We start from the raw sequence: 11,536 nt of genomic DNA on the forward strand, positions 1-11,536 counted from the left end.
TGTTGGTCCTACGGACTAAACCCTCCGGTTTATATAGACACTGGAGGGGGCTAAGGTTACACAGAGTCGGTTACAAGGGGAGGAGATCTTCATATCCATATCGCCAAGCTTGCCTGCCACGCCAAGGAGAGTCCCATCCGAACATGGGACGAAGTCTTCAATCTTGTATCTTCATAGTCCAACAGTCCGGCCAAAGGATATAGTACGGCTGTTCGGATACCCCCTAATCCAGGACTCCCTCAGTAGCCCCGAACCAAGCTTCAATGACGATGAGTCCGGCGCGCAGATTGTCTTCGACATTGCAAGGCGGGTTCTTCTCCAGATTCCGAATACTTGTGAAATAGTGTCTGGCTTCTCATAAATGTTGCGCTTCTTGGCTTCCACGTCCAATGATGGCCATCTTCCACGTGTTGAGCAAATGTGAAAGGCCGGGGTGATTTTACATTTACCACCCTGGCTATATAAACAAACTGCTTATTTAAGGAGACGGGGATTCTTAGATCAAAATCATACCATCCTCCCCCAGCGAGCATCCATCGGAGCGCACCTGAGAAAATCCATTCCAACATGGCCAGACCGCGCAGCTCCTCGTCTCACTCCTGTAGCCCTAAGCCCGGAGATTGGAAGAAGTGTTCCGTCCCGCACAGCCAACTAGTAGAATTGCAGACCCAGGGATTTCTCCCTCCAGCGTATATGGTCCCGGTTCGAGCTGGGCTCGCCACCTATAATGGCGGGGAGCAAGCGGAGAGCTTTCCCAACCCCTGTAAAGGAGAGTGGGTATGCCTTGTCCCCTATTTGTTAAGGGGACACAGATTTCCAATTCATTCATTTCTCCGAGGGCTCCTGGGGTTCTATGGCCTCCAGTTGCACAACCTCACCCCTGCCTCCATACTGCACATCGCTGGTTACGTAGCCCTTTGTGAGCTGTTTTCTGGGCTGCGAAGCTCATTTCGAGCTGTGGACGAGGCTTTTCTGCCTTGTGCCCCGTACTCAGAGGGGGTCAATATATCAAGTGGGCGGAGCCGAAATATGGCGCATCGTCAGGACCGGATACCTATCCGGCACCCCGAAGAAGACGTCCGAAGACTGGACCTCGGAGTGGTTTTATATGGAGGACGTCCCCCTTCCCGATCCTATTCGGATAGGTCTTCCTGAGTTCGACAACGCCCCGTTGAAGAAACGCCGAAGCTGGCGCCCACAGAGCCCCCAGGAGGAAGATAATGGGGAAGTCCTTTACCTGATGGGCCGGATAAAAATATTGGCCCAATCAGGACTGTCAATAACCGAAGTTATGTCAATATGTATAACGTGGGGGGTGCAGCCACTTCAATATCGAGGCCACCCCATGTGGCATTTCAACGGGGAAGATGATGCTACCCGCTGTGGTCGCAAGGGACCGAACTCAATTGCCGCTTTAGCAAGAGTTCTGTCGGACTTGTACAAGGGAGAGGAGGAGGAGTTCCTCCGTATCAAGCCGCGGGATGGATTCTCCATGTACAATCCTACGAGCTGGGTAAGCTGTCACTTTTTATACCCATCCTTCCCGCATTTTTGCAATAAATGTTTCATCTTGCCATTCCATCGCAGGAGCTGCGTAAGGCTGTAAGGGAGATCAACAGCCCACCTCCACAACCAGAGAATCCTGAACGGTCCCTCGACCCCGGTCTTAAAGAAGATCCGGATATTTTTGTTGGAAATTTGCCCTAGAGGCAATAATAAAAGGATTAGTATTATATTTCCTTGTTCATGATGATTGTCTTTTATTCATGCTATAATTGTGTTATCCGGAAATCGTAATACATGTGTGAATACATAGACACCAACATTTCCCTAGTAAGCCTCTAGTTGACTAGCTCGTTGATCAATAGATAGTCATGGTTTCCTGACTATGGGCATTGGATGTCATTGATAACGAGATCACATCATTAGGAGAATGATGTGATGGACAAGACCCAATCCTAAACATAGCACAAGATCGTATAGTTCGTTTGCTAGAGTTTTTCCAATGTCAAGTATCTTTTCCTTAGACCATGAGATCGTGTAACTCCCGGATGCCATAGGAGTGCTTTGGGTGTACCAAGCATCACAAGTAACTGGGTGACTATAAAGTTATACTACGGGTATCTCCGAAAGTGTCTGTTGGGTTGACACGGATCAAGACTGGGATTTGTCACTCTGTATAACGGAGAGGTATCTCTGGGCCCACTCGGTAATGCATCATCATAATGAGCTCAAAGTGACCAAGTGTCTGGTCACGGGATCATGCATTACGGTACGAGTAAAGTGACTTGCCGGTAACGAGATTGAACGAGGTATTGGGATACCGACGATCGAATCTCGGGCAAGTAACGTACCGATTGACAAAGGGAATTGTATACGGGGTTGCTTGAATCCTCGACATCGTGGTTCATCCGATGAGATCATCGAGGAGCATGTGGGAGCCAACATGGGTATCCATATCCCGTTGTTGGTTATTGACCGGAGAGCCATCTCGGTCATGTCTACATGTCTCCCGAACCCGTAGGGTCTACACACTGAAGGTTCGGTGACGCTAGGGTTGTAGAGATATAATATGCAGTAACCCGAAAGTTGTTCGGGGTCCCGGATGAGATCCCGAACATCACGAGGAGTTCCGGAATGGTCCAGAGGTGAAGAATTATATATAGGAAGTGCAGTTTCGGCCATCGGGAGAGTTTCGGGGGTCACAGGTATTGTACCGGGACCACCGGAAGGGTCCCGGGGGTCCACCGGGTGGGGCCACCCATCCCGGAGGGCCCCATGGGCTAAAGTGGGTAAGGGAACCAGCCCATAGTGGGCTGGTGCGCCCCCCTTGGCCCAACCCCTACGCCTAGGGTTGGAAACCCTAGGGTGGGGGGGCGCCCCACTTGCCTTGGGGGCTACTCCACCCTTGGCCGCCGCCCCCCCTAGGAGATCCCATCTCCTAGGGCCGCCGCCCCCCTAGGGGAGCCTATATAAAGGGGGGAGGGAGGGGCAGCCGCACCCTTGAGTCTTGGTGCCTCCCTCTCCCCTGCTACACCTCTCCCTCTTGTAGTAGAACGGCAAAGCCCTGCTGCGGTGACCCCTGCATCAACCACCACGCCTTCGTGCTACTGGACTTCATCAACCTCTCCTCCCCCCTTGCTGGATCAAGAAGGAGGAGACGTCACGCTGACCGTACGTGTGTTGAACATGGAGGTGCCGTCCGTTCGGCGCTAGGATCTCCGGTGATTTGGATCATGTCGAGTACGACTTCCTCATCCCCGTTCTTTGAACGCTTCCGCGCGTGATCTACAAAGGTATGTAGATGCAATCCGATCACTCGTTGCTAGATGAACTCATAGATGGATCTTGGTGAAACCGTAGGAAATTTTTTGTTTTCTGCAACATTCCCCAAAAGTGGCATCATAGCTAGGTCTATGCGTAGTTCTCTTTGCACGATTAGAACACAATTTGTTGTGGGCGTAGATGTTGTCAACTTCCTTGCCGCTACTAGTCTTATTTTGCTTCAATGGTATTGTGGGATGAAGCAGCCCGGACCAACCTTACATGTACGCTTACGTGAGATCAGTTCCACCGACTGACATGCACTAGTTGCATAAGGTGGCTGGCGGGTGTCTATCTCTCCCACTTTAGTTGGAGCGGATTCGATGAAAAGGGTCCTTATGAAGGGTAAATAGAAGTTGACAAATCACGTTGTGGCTTTCACGTAGGTAAGAAAACGTTCTTGCTAGAACCCTATTGCAGCCACGTAAAAAATTGCAACAACAATTAGAGGACGTCTAACTTGTTTTTGCAGCAAGTGTTTTGTGATGTGATATGGCCAAAGTTGTGATGAATGATGAATGATATATAAGGCTAGCTCGTAGTTTTTTAGTTGTCCCAGTTGAAAGTTCACTGTCAACTCGCAAAACGGGCTCGTAGTTGTCCCAGTTGCAAGCCAACCCTCGACTCGCAACTACACCCTGTGTTTTTTCATCATGGATACATGTCCACCCTTGACTTGCATCCGAGTCCATAATTTTTTTCCTCTCGGTTGCAAGTTGACCCTTGACTCTCAGCTGGGGGTGGTAGGTGCCCCAATTGCAAGCCCACCCTCGACTCGCAAATGGGCTCATAGTTGCCCCAGTTGCAAGTCCATGCTCAACTTGCAACCGATGTGTGTTTTGTTTTCATCCCAGTTGCAAGTCCACACTCGACTCGCACCTGGGATTGTAGTTTATTATTGTCTCAGTTGTCCAACATCAACTCACAAATGGTATCATAGTGGGAGTTTGCCCTTGACTAGCAACTAGGCCCGTAGGGTGTTTCATCTCAGTTCCAGATCCACCCTTGACTCGCAATTGGTTTTTGTAGTTTTGTAGCAGTTCCAGTTGCAGGTCCACCATTGACTTGCAACTGGGCCCATAGTTTTGTTGTTGTTTCAGTTGCAAGTCCAACCTCTCGACTTGCAACTCGTATCATAGTTTTGTGTAGTTTTCCCTGTTGCACCCTCGACTTGTAACTCGTATTCAAGTTTGTGTAGTTGTTTTAGTTGCAAGTCAACCCTCAACTCGCAACTATGTTGGTAGTACGTTTCATCCCACTTGCAAGCCCACCATTGACTCGCAACCCGATATGTGTTTTATTTTTCATCCCAGTTGCAGGTCCACTGTTAACTCCAACTAGGCTCGTAGTTTTTTTCATCCTAGTTGCAAGTCAAGGCTTGAGTTGCAATGAGGCTCTTAGTTTTATAGTTCTTCCAGTTGCCTATCCACCCTTAACTCGCAATTGGGTTCGTAGTTGTCCCAATTGCAAGCCCATCATCTACTTGCAACTGGAGCATGTGTTATTTTGACCATAGTTTGCAAGTCCACTCTTGACTCGTAGCTGGGCTTGTAGTTTGTTTCGTCATAGTTGCATGTCGACTCTTGCTTGTAACTAGTCTTGTAGTTTCATAGTTTTCTTAGTTGCAAGTCCATCCTTGACACGCAATTAGGCACATACTTTGTCTCATCTCAGTTGCAAGTCCACCGTTGACTCGCAACTTAGTATGTGCTTTATTTTTCATCCTAGTTGAAAATGTTCACCCTTGACTAGCAACTAGTCCCATAGTTTGTTTAGTCACAGTTGCAAGTCGATCCTTGACTCGCAACTAGGCTCACAGTTTTGTAGTTGTCCCAGTTGAAAGTTCACTGTCAACTCGCAAACTGGGCTCGTAGTTGTCATAGTTGCAAGTCCCAGTTGTCATAGTTGCAAGTCGTAGTTATCACAGTGTTGAATCTCGCAATTGGTAGGTGCCCCAGTTGCAAGTGCACCGTCAACTCGCAATTCGGCTTGTAGTATTGTAGTTGCCCACTCGCAACTGGGCTTGTAGTAGTATAGTTGCCCCAATTGCATGTCCATCCTCGACTCGCAACTCAGGCTTTGTCGTTGTAATTGTCCAAGTTGCATGTCCAGCATTGACTCACAACTGGGTTATTTGTACTTTTGTAGTCGTCCAACTAGAAAATCTACTATCCAGTCGCAACTCGGGGTCGTAGTTTTTGTAATCACCCTAGTTGCAAGACCACCATCGAATCGCAACTCGGTAACCACCCTAATTGCAAGTCCACCATCGACTCGCAACTCGAGGGATGTTTTTTCTTCTTTGTCTCATGCCACTTGCAAATCGACCCTCGACTCGCAACTAGGAGGGGGGCACTACTAGGAAAAGGCCTACTAATGGCGCACTGGTTTTGCCTACTAATGGCGCATTACCAGTGCGCCATTAGTAGCACGCCACTAGTATATCTTACTAATGCGCCATTAGTATGTAACATCATGCGCCATTAGTGTGCCTCTCAGGGGGCCATACGTAAGCATGGCTTTGTCATACTAATGGCGCATTCTCTGTTGATGCGCCATTAGTATCCTTTGGCATACTAATGGCGCACCTGGTGGTGATGCGCCATTAGTATGAATATTTGCTTTTTTTTTCCTTTTCTGATTTTTGCGCAGGTTACAAAATATATTATTAGACAGAATATAAAATATATTATTAGACAGCAGCACACAGCAACATCTGATTCATCAAATACAATAGAAGATTAGTCTCCGAATACAATTCATCATATTAGTCTCCGAATTCAAAAGACCAAACAAAGATAAAACATTACAAGTCTCAAGACCGTGAGTATCGAGTTTGTCTTCACATTACAAGTCGATATCGATCATCTAAACTACCATCACATAGAAGAGAGCTGTGGTCATCACGATGAGCATCATCGCGATCAAACTGGTCTTCATCCGGTTCCTCCAACGCTCCCTCCTCTCTCCCGCTAGATAGCGGGCGTATCTAGATTCGGCCTCCGCCCTAATGGTGTACCCTTTGTAACTATTACCGCTGAAACGGTGAACCTGTCTCCGACACTCCTCCCAGTCGTCGTAGACTCCGGGAACCTTACCCTTATACACGACATACGACGGCATCTCTATGCACAAGCCAAACAACAGACAATACATAAGCAATATGTAAGTATGCAACAAAAGGGTCGGAAGAGAAAAGCAAGACATTAATAGCACGATTCATGGTCCTACTAATAAATAGCATCGATTACATCTAAGTTGAACGACTGTCCAAACCAAAGAGACATACGAATTCATTAAAGTATAATTACAACATGAGCCAATCAATGTTTCAGAACTACACATCACTACTTTCGACTCGACTCATCAGACAGGAACGTGGATGAAGCCGCCGTCTGTCGTGATGGTCATGAAATCGCGATCGTTGTCACCCTGCATTTGTAGCATTTCATCTATCTCACTGTTGGACGGTTGATATCTGAGGAAGAACTTCCCCGAGGTATGAAGGACATCTTGATGGATGATGTCCGCAAACTCCGACTGGATATGAATGAATTCTTGGCTGAGGTCCGCGTCCTGGACTGCCGACAAGCTCGCGGCCCAATCTTTTAGATTATCTGGTAGCAGAAGTTGATGATGGTCCCTTACGATCGCCCGCGTGTGATGGAGGGCGTAGTAGGCATCCTTCTGACCGCCAGGCGGCTGCTTGACGCAGCAGAACTTCGTATTGTGTGAGAACATGTGCTTGCCGTACTTACGAACTGCCCTGGTGAAGGTGCCTCCAGATTTGGCGTAGGCGGGGAGAACATGTTGGAAATATGCCCTAGAGGCAATAATAAATTAGTTATTATTATATTTCCTTGTTCATGATAATCGTTTATTATCCATGCTAGAATTGTATTGATAGGAAACTCAGATACATGTGTGGATACATAGACAACACCATGTCCCTAGTAAGCCTCTAGTTGACTAGCTCGTTGATCAATAGATGGTTACGGTTTACTGACCATGGACATTGGATGTCATTGATAACGGAATCACATCATTAGGAGAATGATGTGATGGACAAAGACCCAATCCTAAGCCTAGCACAAGATCATGTAGTTCGTATGCTAAAGCTTTTCTAATGTCAAGTATCATTTCCTTAGACCATGAGATTGTGCAACTCCCGGATAGCGTAGAAGTGCTTTGGGTGTGCCAAACGTCACAACGTAACTGGGTGGCTATAAAGGTACACTACAGGTATCTCCGAAAGTGTCTGTTGGGTTGGCACGAATCGAGACTGGGATTTGTCACTCCATGTAAATGGAGAGGTATCTCTGGGCCCACTCGATAGGACATCATCATAATGTGCACAATGTGATCAAGGAGTTGATCACGGGATGATGTGTTACGAAACGAGTAAAGAGACTTGGCAGTAACGAGATTGAACAAGGTATCGGGATACCGACGATCGAATCTCGGGCAAGTATCGTACCACTAGACAAAGGGAATTGTATACGGGATTGATTAAGTCCTTGACATCGTGGTTCATCCGATGAGATCATCGTGGAACATGTGGGAGCCAACATGAGTATCCAGATCCCGCTATTGGTTATTGACCGGAGAGTCATCTCGGTCATGTCTGCATGTCTCCCGAACCCGTAGGGTCTACACACTTAAGGTTCGGTGACGCTAGGGTTATAGAGATATAAGTATGCGGTAACCCGAAAGTTGTTCGGAGTCCCGGATGAGATCCCGGACGTCACGAGGAGTTCCGGAATGGTCCGGAGGTAAAGAATTATATATAGGAAGTGCTATTTCGGCCATCGGGACAAGTTTCGGGGTCACCGGTATTGTACCGGGACCACCGGAAGGGTCCCGGGGGTCCACCGGGTGGGGCCACCTGCCCCGGGGGGGCCACATGGGCTGTAGGGGGTGCGCCTTGGCCTATATGGGCCAAGGGCACCAGCCCCAAGAGGCCCATGCGCCAAGAGATGAGAGAAGGAAGAGTCCTAAAGGGGGAAGGCACCTCCGAGGTGCCTTGGGAAGGAGGGACTCCTCCCTGGCCGCACCCTTCCTTGGTGGAAGGGCCAAGGCTGCGCCCCCCCTCTCCCTTGGCCCTATATATAGTGGGGGGAAGGGAGGGCAGCAACACCCAAGTCCTGGCGCCTCCCTCTCCCTCCCATGACACATCTCCCTCCTCCTGCAGCGCTTGGCGAAGCCCTGTTGGAATCCCGCTACTTCCACCACCACGCTGTCGTGCTAGATCTCCATCAACCTCTCCTTCCCCCTTGATGGATCAAGAAGGAGGAGACGTCGCTGCTCCGTACGTGTGTTGAACGCGGAGGTGCCGTCCGTTCGGCGCTAGGATCATCGATGATTTGGATCACAACGAGTACGACTCCATCAACCCCGTTCTCTTGAACGCTTCCGCGCGCGATCTACAAGGGTATGTAGATCCACTCTTCCCTCGTTGCTAGATGACTCCATAGATAGATCTTGGTGACACGTAGGAAAATTTTGAATTTATGCTACGTTGCCCAACAGTGGCATCATGAGCTAGGTCTATGCGTAGTTTCTATGCACGAGTAGAATACAAAGTAGTTGTGGGCATTGATTTTGTTCAATATGCTTACCGTTACTAGTCCAATCTTGATTCGGTGGCATTGTGGGATGAAGCGGCCCGGACCGACCTTACACGTACTCTTACGTGAGACTGGTTCCACCGACTGACATGCACTAGTTGCATAAGGTGGCTAGCGGGTGTCCGTCTCTCCCACTTTAGTTGGATCGGATTCGATGAAAAGGGTCCTTATGAAGGGTAAATAGCAATTGGCATATCACGTTGTGGTTTTTGCGTAGGTAAGAAACGTTCTTGCTAGAAACCCATAGCAGCCACGTAAAACATGCAAACAACAATTAGAGGACGTCTAACTTGTTTTTGCAGGGTATGCTATGTGATGTGATATGGCCAAAAAGGATGTGATGAATGATATATGTGATGTATGAGATTGATCATGTTCTTGTAATAGGAATCACGACTTGCATGTCGATGAGTATGACAACCGGCAGGAGCCATAGGAGTTGTCTTTATTTATTATATGACCTGCGTGTCATTGAACAACGCCATGTAATTACTTTACTTTATTGCTAACCGTTAGTTGTAGTAGTAGAAGTAATAGTTGGCGAGGCAACTTCATGGAGACACAATGATGGAGATCATGATGATGGAGATCATGGTGTCATGCCGGTGACGATGATGATCATGGAGCCCCGAAGATGAAGATCAAAAGGAGCAATATGATATTGGCCATATCATGTCACTATTTGATTGCATGTGATGTTTATCATGTTTATGCATCTTGTTTACTTAGAATGATGGTAGTAAATAAGATGATCCCTCACTAAAATTTCAAGAAGGTGTTCCCCCTAACTATGCACCGTTGCGAAAGTTCGTCGTTTCGTAGCACCACGTGATGATCGGGTGTGATAGATTCTTACGTTAGAATACAACGGGTGTTGACGAGCCTAGCATGTACAGACATGGCCTCGGAACACATGCGAAACACTTAGGTTAACCTGACAAGCCTAGCATGTACAGACATGGCCTCGGAACACAAGAGACCGAAAGGTCGAGCATGAGTCCTATAGAAGATACGATCAACATGAAGATGTTCACCGATGTTGACTAGTCCGTCTCACGTGATGATCGGACACGGCCTAGTTGACTCGGATCATGTAATCGCTTAGATGACTAGTGGGAGTTCACAAGATGAACTTAATTATCCTTAACATAGTCAAAAGGTCTTCGCAAATTATGTCGTAGCTCGCGCTTCAGTTCTACTATTTAGATATGTTCCTAGAGAAAATTTAGTTGAAAGTTGATAGTAGTAATTATGCGGACTAGGTCCATAAACGAGGTTTGTCCTCATTTGCTTCATAGAAGGCTTATGTCCTTAATGCACCGCTCAGTGTGCTAAACCTCGAACGTCGTATGTGGATGTTGCGAACATCTGACATACACGTTTTGATGACTACATGATAGTTCAGTGCGTAATGCTAAATGGTTTAGAATTGAGGCACCAAAGACGTTTTTGAAACATCGCAGAACATATGAGATGTTCCAAGGACTGAAATTGGGATTTCAGGCTCGTGTCCACGTCAAGAGGTATAAGACCTCCGACGATTTTTCTTAGCCTACAAACTAAGGAGAAAAGCTCAATTGTTGAGCTTGTGCTCAGATTGTCTGAGTACAACAATCATTTGAATCGAGTGGGAGTTGATCTTCCAGATAAGAAAGTGATGTTTCTCCGAAGTCATTACCACCAAGCTGCTAGAGCTTCGTGATGAACTATAATATATCAGGGACATATATGACGATCCTTGAGAAATTCGCGATGTTTGACACCACAAAAGTAGAAATCAAGAAGGAGCATCAATTGTTGATGGTTTGTGAAACCACTAGTTTCAAGAAGGGCAAGGGCAAAAAGGGATGCTTCATGAAACGGCAAATCAGCTGCTGCTCTAGTGAAGAAACCCAAGGTTGAACCCAAACCCAAGACTAAGTGCTTCTGTAATAAGGGGAACAGCCACTGGAGCAGAATTACCCTAGATACTTGGTAGATGAGAAAGCTGTCGATAGAAGTATATTGGATATACATTATATTAATGTGTACTTTACTAGTACTCCTAGTAGCACCAGGGTATTAGATACCGGTTCGGTTACTAAGTGTTAGTAACTCGAAACAAAAGCTACGGAATAAACGGAGACTAGCTAAAGGTGAGATGACGATATGTGTTGGAAGTATTTCCAAGGTTGATCAAATATCGTACGCTCCCTCTACCATCGAGATTGGTGTTTGCGTTGAGCATAGACATGATTGGATTATGTCTATCGCAATACGGTTATTCATTTAAGGAGAATAATAGTTACTCTGTTTATTTGAATAATACCTTCAATGGTCTTACACCTAAAATGAATGGTTTATTGAATCTCGATCGTAGTGATACACATGTTCATGCCAAAAGATAGTAATGATAGTACCACCTACTTGTGGCACTGCCATGTAAGTCATATCGGTATAAAACGCATGAAGAAGCTCCATGTTGATGGATCTTTGGGCTCACTTGTTTTTGAAAAGTTTGAGACATGCGAACCATGTCTATTGGTGTATATGCATGAAGAAACTCCATGCAAATGGACTGTTTTGACTCACTTGATTTTGAATCA

This window comes from Triticum dicoccoides, unplaced genomic scaffold (assembly GCF_002162155.2).
Source record: "Triticum dicoccoides isolate Atlit2015 ecotype Zavitan unplaced genomic scaffold, WEW_v2.0 scaffold52232, whole genome shotgun sequence".
In the NCBI taxonomy this organism is placed as follows: domain Eukaryota; kingdom Viridiplantae; phylum Streptophyta; class Magnoliopsida; order Poales; family Poaceae; genus Triticum; species Triticum dicoccoides.